Source organism: Elephantulus edwardii, unplaced genomic scaffold (genome assembly GCF_000299155.1).
Source record: "Elephantulus edwardii isolate Elephantulus edwardi_28Jun2011 unplaced genomic scaffold, EleEdw1.0 scaffold00054, whole genome shotgun sequence".
NCBI classification, from domain to species: Eukaryota; Metazoa; Chordata; class Mammalia; order Macroscelidea; family Macroscelididae; genus Elephantulus; species Elephantulus edwardii.
In genome coordinates, this window is record NW_006399804.1 from 2,425,997 (window position 1) to 2,436,262 (window position 10,266).

The following is a 10,266-nucleotide window of genomic DNA, read 5'->3' on the forward strand; positions in this document are numbered from 1 at the left end:
TTAAATTATAATTTTATAGAAATAACCATCTTTAATTTTATAACCAAGTTAAACATTATATAGATTTTTATGTAAGAGAACCATAGTCTAAGCAAGATAATGGAACTGTAGTTAATAAGACAAGTCTACTAGTGAGTCACGCTACATCAGTTAGAACTCTTTCTCTTTAATGACTAACTTATTATCCACACTGGAGTATTTTTGAGCAAGGAAGTCTGAGACTCTATCTACTTTTGGCACAAAACCAGACATAAGTTGAAAATTTCTCAGGCAAATGCTGGTATAATAATGTTGTTGTTGTTTTTGTTATGCACCATCGAGGAGTCAACTACAGCTCATAGTGAACCAGGGAACAATAAATAGCTCGGAACCTTGGCCTATCCTGAGCCAAACTCATCATTTCTGACACTCCTGCCTCTATTGCCACAGTCCTTGTTGTGTCAATCCCTCTCATCCAGGGACACTGAAATGGGGCTGATGAGGCTTAACTTCATACACTTGGGTGATGTTTTCAGAAAAGGCCAGAGGGTCAGTATAGAAAAGTAAGACCCTTAATAACATATATTGACCCAATAGCTACACACATGGGCTTTAGCACAGCAACAACTGTGAAGACGACTCCATACCAGGTAGTGTTTCATTCTGCTGTAGGCAGATTCACTATGATTAGGAGCTGGTTCAACAGTACCTGGCAACATAACTGAAAATGTGTGTTGCAAATTCTGCAACAATATTGCTTGTCAAGTTTAAACTTATTCCTGCACCTATTACCAAATAAAATATTAAAAGATTAGGGTACTTTTCTTAAATGTTTCCTTTTATTTATGCCAAAACCTCACTGTTACCTGGTGGATTCTTATTCACAAGCATCCTCCATTGAACTTCTGAGGCCATATGGGTGAAGATTACACATCCAGCTGCTTATGGACTCAAACTGATGATTTTTTGTTAGAAACATAGTAAGAATAGTTCAAAGAAGTAATGTCAAAAAAGGAACAGGGCAACTAGAGTGTAAAGATTTAAGGATTAGACATTGTTAATCCATCTTCCATCTGCAGATTATGATCTTTAGACTAACAAAACCAACAAAAATTACTTTCCTCACTTTTTTTCTTTTTTGCCAGAGAACTTTGCATGAGTAAGTAAGCCCTCATGAAATTAGGCTTCTATTGCTTATTCACAGAGAAATTTTTTATTTTCATTTGACTCTGATTGACAAGACTCTTTAGAACAATTCTTCTTACAGACTTGCATAAGTAAATACCCTAATTCACATCCTACAAAGCAATGCACTTTAAAAAAAAATTTATTTCTTTCTGTTCATTCATTGTTGCAGTTTCCTCCCTGTCCACCCCCTCCCCCAGTTCACTTTTTTCTTTGACAAGTAAAAAAAAAAATAATCTTTCATTGTTAATACAACCCCCAATCCCCAAGTCCACTCCACTATGCACATTTCATTCTGGACTCTTGTCATGACAATAATACTTAATCATACATTCCTCCTAAAAAGTACTCTCCCTCATTTATTTCAATGCAGCAATGCAATTTTAAAAACATTAAAAGTATTATCTTAGCTGGATCTGTTAATATTAATCTGTTCCATTTTTAATAGCTTCCTGTCCTTCCATTCCAGTTACCTTTCCAGTTTAAGTGTCCAAGCATCCCTTACCTGCAAAATGAAAGGTTTAGACTAGATAGTGCTTCAAGGTCTACCCAACTTGTAATTTCCATTATTAGAGCTCTTTAAAATTATTGCAAGAGCTTCCCCAAAACTTCTTCATCTTTTAGAATCTTCCTTCTTGAGTTCCTAAAGTGCTTGATTGCAAATGTCATTTTTATTTCTATGCCCTCAGAACTCAGCTGCAGAACTCAGGGGGACCCTTTGTTGCTGATCTCAATAAATCTAGATTTCTTTTTTGTGGAATGTTGTAAAATCATCAGTGACTGATTTTATAGTATCTTTCCAGCATGACTTTAATTATTTCCTCATAGTACACCTTGAGTAGTTAACCAAAACAGCTACTTCTCACTAAAACATAATTTTAAAGGTTTCAACGAGTTTGCTAATGCTGTTTTCTGTTTTTTTTGCAATTTTTCTTTATTGTTTACAATTTATATCTATTACCTCCTCTTTCAAAACAAACAAAATCCTTTAAATATTTATACTTAATTCCTCTTATTATAAAAATCATACATTTAATGATTTTTTTCTGTTGTTTTTCATATATGTATATCACAATCAAATAAAATCTTGTTAAATACTATTCAACAATGGACAGAGAAGTACATGGACAGGAAATGGCCAGACATTCAAGTAGGATGTCTAAGACGATGTGCAACAGAAAATATAATTGCTGGTGTCAGATGAATCTTAACTGAAAGCAGAGAATTCCAGAAAGACATTTGCTCATGTTTTATTTACTATGCAAAGGCATTTGACTGTGGATCGTTGTTGTAGCCATCACATCAATACACCTAATTGAGAGTCTTCCTCTTTTTCACTTTATTAATGTCTATGACATGAAGCCTTCTGTTTGTTGTTAGGTGCTGTTGAGTCACTTGCTACTCACAGTAACCCTATGTACAAGAGCCCCCAATCCTGCTCTATTCTGTATCAACCTTATTGTCTCTGACACACCTACCCTCATCACCCCAGTTACTAAATTGATCTGTCTCATCAAGGGTCTTCCTTTCTTGCGCTGTCCCTCCAGCCTCCCAAACATGATACCCCTCTCCAAGGACCACTCTCTCCTTTTAACATGTCCAAAGTATGTCAGATGAAGCTTCAAAATCCTTGCCTCCATGGAACAGCCCAGTTTCATTCTCTCCAGGATGCACTTGTTTGTTCTCCTAGCAGTCAATGGTTTTTTCAATGCTCTTCTCCAGCACCACAGATCAAAGGCATCAATTCTCTTTCTATCATTCCTAGTCATTGTCCAGCTCTCTGATGCATAGCAAGCAATTGTGAAGACTATGGCCTGTATCAGGTGCACCTTAGTCTCCAGAATGACATCATTGCTCTTCAGTACTCTGGAGAGGTCCCTGACAGCTGATTTTCCTACTGCAATTCGTCTCTTGATGTCCTAGCTTCTGGTACCAAGATTGTTGATTGTGGAGCCAAGAAAACGAAAAATGTTAACAAACGTAATCTCTTCACCATCCATAATGATGTTGCCAATTGTCTCATTGACTATGTAAAAGCTTTTGACTGTGTGGATCACAAAAAACTGTGGCTGACTCTGAGAAGAATGGGAATCCCAGAACATTTGATTGTGCTTATGCGAAACCTATACTTGAACAAAGAGGGAATTGTTAGAACAGAAGGAGGAGACACTGCATGGTTCAAAATCGGCAAGGGTGTCTGCCAGGGTTATATTCTGTCTCCATATCTTTTCAATATATATGGAAAACAGATCACCGGTATGCTGGGCTGTATGAAGAGGAATGTGCAATCAGGATTGGAGGAAGATTCATTAACAACCTGTGTTATGCAGGTGACACAAACCTGCTTGCTGAACCTGAGGAGGATCCGAAACTCTTTCTGCAGAAGGTCAAGGATTGCAGCCTTCAGTATGGATTGAAGCTCAACATCAGGAAAACAAAGATTCTCACCACTGGGCCAATTGACAGCATCAATATGGATGGCAAAGCCCTTTATTGCATATTTATTATTATTTACAAACACCATAATTCCAAGACATTTATTCCCCCCCTTTAATCTACCTTATTATCCAGCACTCCCATGCATGTGAGGTGACTGAAAATATCATGGTTTGTGTCAGGTATAACTTAGGCTTAAAAGTGACATTTTTGCTTTTCAACACATTAAAAAGATCCCCCCACCCCCACCCCGGTAGTTTAGCTTGCAACACATTAGGGGTTTTTTTTTTCTTTCTTTCTTGATTTCTGATTGCATTGCTGATTCAAGTAAAATTAAATCATTGACAACTACACTCTTATTCTCTATTTATTATGATCTTGCTTATTTGTGCACTTGTGAGGAATTTCGATTTCTTCATGCTGGAAATGTTACCCATAGGGGAAGCTACAGCCTTGATCGTCATCAGCATATGTTTCAAGTCTTGATGTCTTTCAGCACACAAGATTGTGTCACCTGAAAAAGAGTTAGAGTCTTTAAAGGCTGTTAAAGAATCTTCCTCCAATTCTGATGCCACATTCTTTCTCATAGAATGCAGTTTTTTTATTTATTTGCTCAATGTAGATTGAATTAAAACCCCAAAACTCATTCCTGTCAAGTCAGAACCAAGTCGTAGCAGATCTTCCAGTGGATTTTTGTGGGGCTACAAATCACACAGGAAGAGACTGCCCATCTTTCTCCTACAGAGCAGTTGACAAATTCAAACTTGTAAGCAGGCTTTTTTCTTTTTTCTTTCTTTTTTTTCTTTTTTGCTAGAAATGTGACACCCTACAATCTGTGCCATATCAAAGTTCCCAGATTGAATAGGTATGGTGAAAGGATATAACCCTGGTGCTCACTTTTCCTGAATTCAAAACCATGCAGTGTCCTGCTACTTTGTTTGGAATTTTTCAAAATGTTACCCATTATATATTATGATCCACACAGTCACTTGCTTTTGCATAGTGCGTATAATAAAAACAAACATCTTTTTGATGTTCTCTATTTTCAGCCTAAGGAGCTCTGGTGGCTTAGTGGTAACTAATTATCACTAAGTAACAAGTTTGGTTGCTGTCAACCCAAAGGTATGCAGTTCAAATCCACCAGTTTTACAGAAGGAGAAATACTCCTCTCATGTGATTTCATGCTTCTGAACATCCACTCGAAAACCAGCTATGAGTCTGTCTGACTCAGCAATACTGAATAACATTTTCAGCCAAGATCTTATCTTAATCATGATAGTGCTTTTTCAATATCTTCTTTTGAGTCCAGTAGAATTTATGGCTAGTTCTCTTTTGACATACTACTGCAACTATTTTTTAAAGTATCACCCTTAAAATTGTATTTTCCTGAAACATTTACTATATTATTTAATACCTTCTGCAGTCTGTTGGATTGCCTTTTTCTTTTCTTTATTTCTTTTTTTTTTTATTTTGTATGGACAAAAGTATGGACCTTTTCTATTTCTTGGTCAGTTAGTTATTTTCAAAATTTATCTTCTTGAATAAGTGAGCATTTGCAAAATCACATTTCAGTTGGTATTCCTTCATTCCACAAGTCTTGTTTTATGTCAATGTCTTCATTAAAGCTTAGACTTCTTTTATAAATATAATTGATTCTTGATCATATGTGGTTGAATGGTGAGTCATTCTTTTTAGTATAAGATTTTGTATGAACTATCTTCATTTGCTTAATACTTTAATAAATAACAAAATGTATATTCTCTGATATGCCTGCATATGAAGCAGATACGCCCCTATAAATTCCTTTTAGTCCATCTGTCTGATGCACTGTACAAACACATTCAAAAGCACTCTTTTTTTTCCCCCTGTGGTTCCTTTCATGAAGCTGTAACTGATCCTTTATAAGCCAAATAGTTGCTGTGATTGCAGTAAAATGAAGTTTAAGTTAGTCCCTATTTCAATAGGAAGTGACCTGCAGATGGGGAAAATGACATGACATGATCTCAGTCTTTTCTTGGGAGAAATGTATAGTATATGCCTGCCATTGCAGCTCAAATCATATGTATCTGGGCAGAATCAAGATCAAATGCACCATTCAAATTTTCTTTGCAGTTTGAAAAAGCAGCAAAACATATTGCTCTGGAAGAAGCCACTCTAAATTGGGATCTAGTCCTCTAAACAAGGAATGAGCCCCCTTTTTTTTCCAAGTTCACCTCGAGAAGTCCAGGAGAGGCTACTCAGTTGACCCTGGTTCCTGCTATAGTGTTCATCTTTTGTTTGTTTGTTTGTTTGTTTGTTTGTTTGTTTTAAATATGTGAAGAGAACAAACAGGTTCATCTTGGAGAGGGTGAAACCAGAATTCTCCTTGGAGGCAAGAATTCTGAAGCTTCATCTGACATACTTTGGACATGTTGCAATTAGGGACCAGTCCTTGGAGAAGGACATTATGGAGGGTGGAGGGACAGCACAGGAGTGGAAGACCCTCTATGAGATGAATTGATTCACTGACTGGGGTAATGGAGGGTAGATGTGTCAGAGACAATAAGATTGGCACAGCATAGAGCAGGTTTAGGGCTGTTGTACATAGGGTCACTATGAGTTGCAGGCGACTCAACAACACATAACAACAGCATGCGTACTGTATCAAAAGAGGGAAGACCAATCTTAGTATTTCTCAAAATGAAACAATTAAAATAAATATTGGGAGATATTTATTATGTGTTCAGGACACTGAGGAATAAACTATGAGCAAAACAATTACAATGCCTACTCTTGTGGAGCCTATATCAAATTGTTATTTTTGTTATGTGCCATCAAGTCACCTATGATTCATAACGACCCTATGTACAACAGTCCTAAACCCTGCTCTATCCTGAGCCAATCTCCCTGTCTCCAACACACTCCCATTACTCCAGTCACTGACTCAATTCACCTCATAGAGGGTCTTCCTCTCCTGTACTGCCCTCTCCAAGGACTGGTTTCTCCTTGCAACATGTCCAAAGTATGTCAAATGAAACTTCAGAATCCTGGCCTCCAAGGAGCAGCCTGGTTTCACCCTCTCAAGGATGAACCTATTCTCCTAGTAGTCCTTGGTATATTGAACATTCTTCTACAAACCACAGCATCAATTCTCCTTCTGTCTTCCCTAGTCATTGTCCAGATCTCTGATGCAAGTGATTGCAAAGACCATTCCTGTTTCAGTTGCACCTTAGTCTCCAAACTGACATCACTGCTCTTCAGTACTTTGGAGAGGTCTCTGACAGCAGACTTTTTCAATGTAATACATTAATAAATGTTAACTAATAACAACCACAGCAAAAAGGAAAGTGGTCAGAACATGAGTGGGAAGATCTCACTATGCGTGTTGCCTCTGAGAAACACTTAAAAGTTATTTGAAAAATTGGGGAAATGAGTTTTCCCAAAGAGGACACAAAGCAAGGACCTTGAGATGAGAATGAGGTCTGTCTAATAGCACACTGACTTGTGTGACTGGGATTTACTCTATGTCTGTCTACAGGCCTGCTGATCCAGCCTTTGATTTCTTTGGCTCTCATGTCCCTCACTGCCTCTCTCGCTCGGTCTTATCGACCACTATGGCCTCCTTTATGCTTCTAAGCATGTTTACAATGCTAAGTACTTTTTCACCTCATGATCTTTACACTCACATCTCCCTTTGCCAAGAATTCTCTTTCATCAAATTGTTTCATATTTCTGGTTTCCATTTGAAGTCTGATCAAATATCATTTTCTTATATTTTTTCTTCTTCCCTGGCTTAATTTTATGTGTTGATCTTATTAGAGATATAAGCACTTGCCTAACACAGTTACCATGCAATTCTAGCTGTTTAGTTCATTGGTACAGCTTCAGAACCTGGAACGCTTCTTAGCTCATAGGTGGCACTCATTAAAAATCTCTTTAACGTAAAAACAAATCAATGAATGGGAATAAGATCAAATAAGCTCTTTTAATCTAGCAATTTGAACTCTTCGGTGTTCAGCAGGATCAAGGTTATAATGTAATTATTTCAGAAACTGTAATTTCTAAGGATTTTCATGACTACCAGATTATTCAAATTTAGAAAGTTAGTAAGCTTTTGCAAATGTGCTGGTATAAAAAGTTCAGCATTCATAAAATAGAAATTATAATGCCTTGGGAATGAAAGAGAAGAAATACAATTCTTATTTGTAGGTGAGTATTAGTCAATGAGAAAAGTGTATTAATACTGTAAGATCAAACTATCACAAACAAACATAAATACTAAAAGTAAAGTTGTCAAGATTACTGCAGAGCTGTTTCTTCTTTTGTTTTCTGGGGTTTTATTTTTTTGACTATCACTAAAGACGTATATGAACTCTCAAAGTTCTTGCTGTGGATCAACTTCTTTAGAAGTAAATACAGATTCATTTAATACAATTAAAAGATAAAAATACCTCTCAAATTTGAATGTAAATATTTTTCTGAGCAGAGTGAAAAGTAACAAAGGCCATTATCACAAACTTACCAGGTAAGGAAAACCAGAAGTAATTAAATTTAGATATTTACATGTTTGGGGGAAGACTGAATAGAATGAAGAAAAGTATAGCAGGAACATTGAGAAATCTAAAGGAAAAGAATTCTATCAAACTACACATGTTAAAAAAACCTAGCTTCCTTAACTTTTCCAACATGACTTGGAATTCTAAGCCATAAATATTTTTCCTCAACACTCCAGAAAACCACATATTGAAGGTGTAATCTTATATGATAACCATATGTGATAGTTAAGGTTGTATGTCAACTTGGCTGTCTGTGATTCTTCCATATAATAGTGAGATTGTAGTAATTCATCTGATGTAATATGATGTAATTATCTCATAATGAAATTTGGAGTGAACCAATCAGTTAAATTCCTTGGCAGTGTGTCTTGTATCAAAGATATATGGACATCTATCATCTATTCAGTCTAGATCACCATCTAAATGTTGATTCTTTGCACTTGAGACAGACATCAACCATATTGCCTTTATATATTTGATTCTTCACTATTAGAAGCCCTAATGCTACTGCCTGAACTTCAATCTTAGATTTCTCAGTGCCATGCATCTTTGAATTGGAAAAGCTGCTAGCCTGATATGTGACCCTCAGACTACATTTCCTTGAGCCAAATATCTCTGTCCTCACATACTTAAATGTACGTGCACATGCACACACACTAGCGTGCGCGCGCGCACACACACACACACACACACATACACACACACCCTCCATATATGTACTTCATTGATTTTTGCTTTTTTTTTAACAGGATAAAATTACTTTTATTTTTATTTCCTCAAAACTACCTCAGATTGAGTCCTACTGATAATAAGAATTCTTGGTGGTTTTGTGTTTGTTTTTTTTTAACCTTAGTTCTTGATTTACCTTTGGAGTCAGTCCAGGATATGCTGAAGTGGTCTAACGTGAATAGGAATGGGGAGGAAACAGGCAGCCCCATACAGTGCACTCCTATGAGTTTCCCAAATCCCTTTTGTGAGAAGTAGGGTTTTTGCTCTCACCAAAACATGCCAAGGCTTGAAGCTTAGCTGTTCAACCAGCTCTTTTAAGGAATGCTGCGATGGATATTTTCCCTTTTTTCAATAAAGGCTACAGACCCTAAGTTTTCCCTGAGGAAGGAATAAAAAACTTGAGACAGGAGAGAAATCAGAACACTTAAAAGTCTCATAGAAAGGCACTGGAGTTGGCTCAAGGATCTTTCTGATTTTGAAATCTCATTGCTAACCAAATACCAAGGATCACTGTAAAGCTGAAGAAGAGTCCTACACACCCCAGGATCTTTAGGTCTTTATCTGAATGGTTAAGACACTTATCCACACAGCTGGCCTGTGGGGGTTCAGTTCTTGCAGGGTGCATGACATGAAGCATAACCTTGTTGATACTGGTGTGTGAGGTTGAACAAGCCACAACAATCAAGATTTCTTTCCAATTCATCCTGGGTTGTTTTGCTCATGACCCGCATAGAAGCATTGATGAGATTGGACTGTTTGTTTTTGTTAAGAGCCAGGCATGAGCAAGAATTCCAAACTGGAAGACTAAGACAAAACCAAGGACGATCATGTAAAAGAAGAGCAGAACTTGGTGGTAGTTAATAGCACCTACTAGCCCAGCTACTGTGATGAGAAGGAAGACTCCCAGAGCAATGACTCCTCCAATGATGTGGATGCTAGACACCAGACCCTTCCCCCAAGCACCTACTCCAATGAGCAAATTTCCCACCAGAATACAGACTATGTCAAGGGCGAGACTATGTTGAGGGTGTACAGCGCATTCTTGGAACAGGCAAAGCCTCCGCAAACCATCTTCCCAGCTCTCCCAGTAGTCGCAGTAACTAGGGGAAAGGGTATTCTGAACTATGTTCTAGGATCCTGATACCTTCTATCTCTTTAAATTGAATCCAGTCAATCTCAAGAGTCTGAGCATGCTGGTTTTGTTTCTTTAAGAGAACCCAACTTAAGAGATCATACTTCTTCAAAAGAAGCTCTTAAATGGGGTAATTCTTCTCACCTTCCTACACTCACCAAGGGAAATTAGTTGGCAAAGCTTTAAATTACAGATTTTTGCATGCTCTATGTTCTAAATTAAAATTAAGCCCATATTACCTTGCCAAAATAATAACATGAAATTTTTCAG

At 37.2% G+C, this 10,266-nt stretch overlaps 1 pseudogene; it reads right to left on the bottom strand.

Annotated features, from left to right (window-relative positions):
* Window positions 1–9,297: 9,297 nt before the first annotated feature.
* LOC102857388 lies at window positions 9,298–9,935 on the bottom strand (annotated as a pseudogene).
* Between the last annotated feature and the right edge of the window lie 331 nt (window positions 9,936–10,266).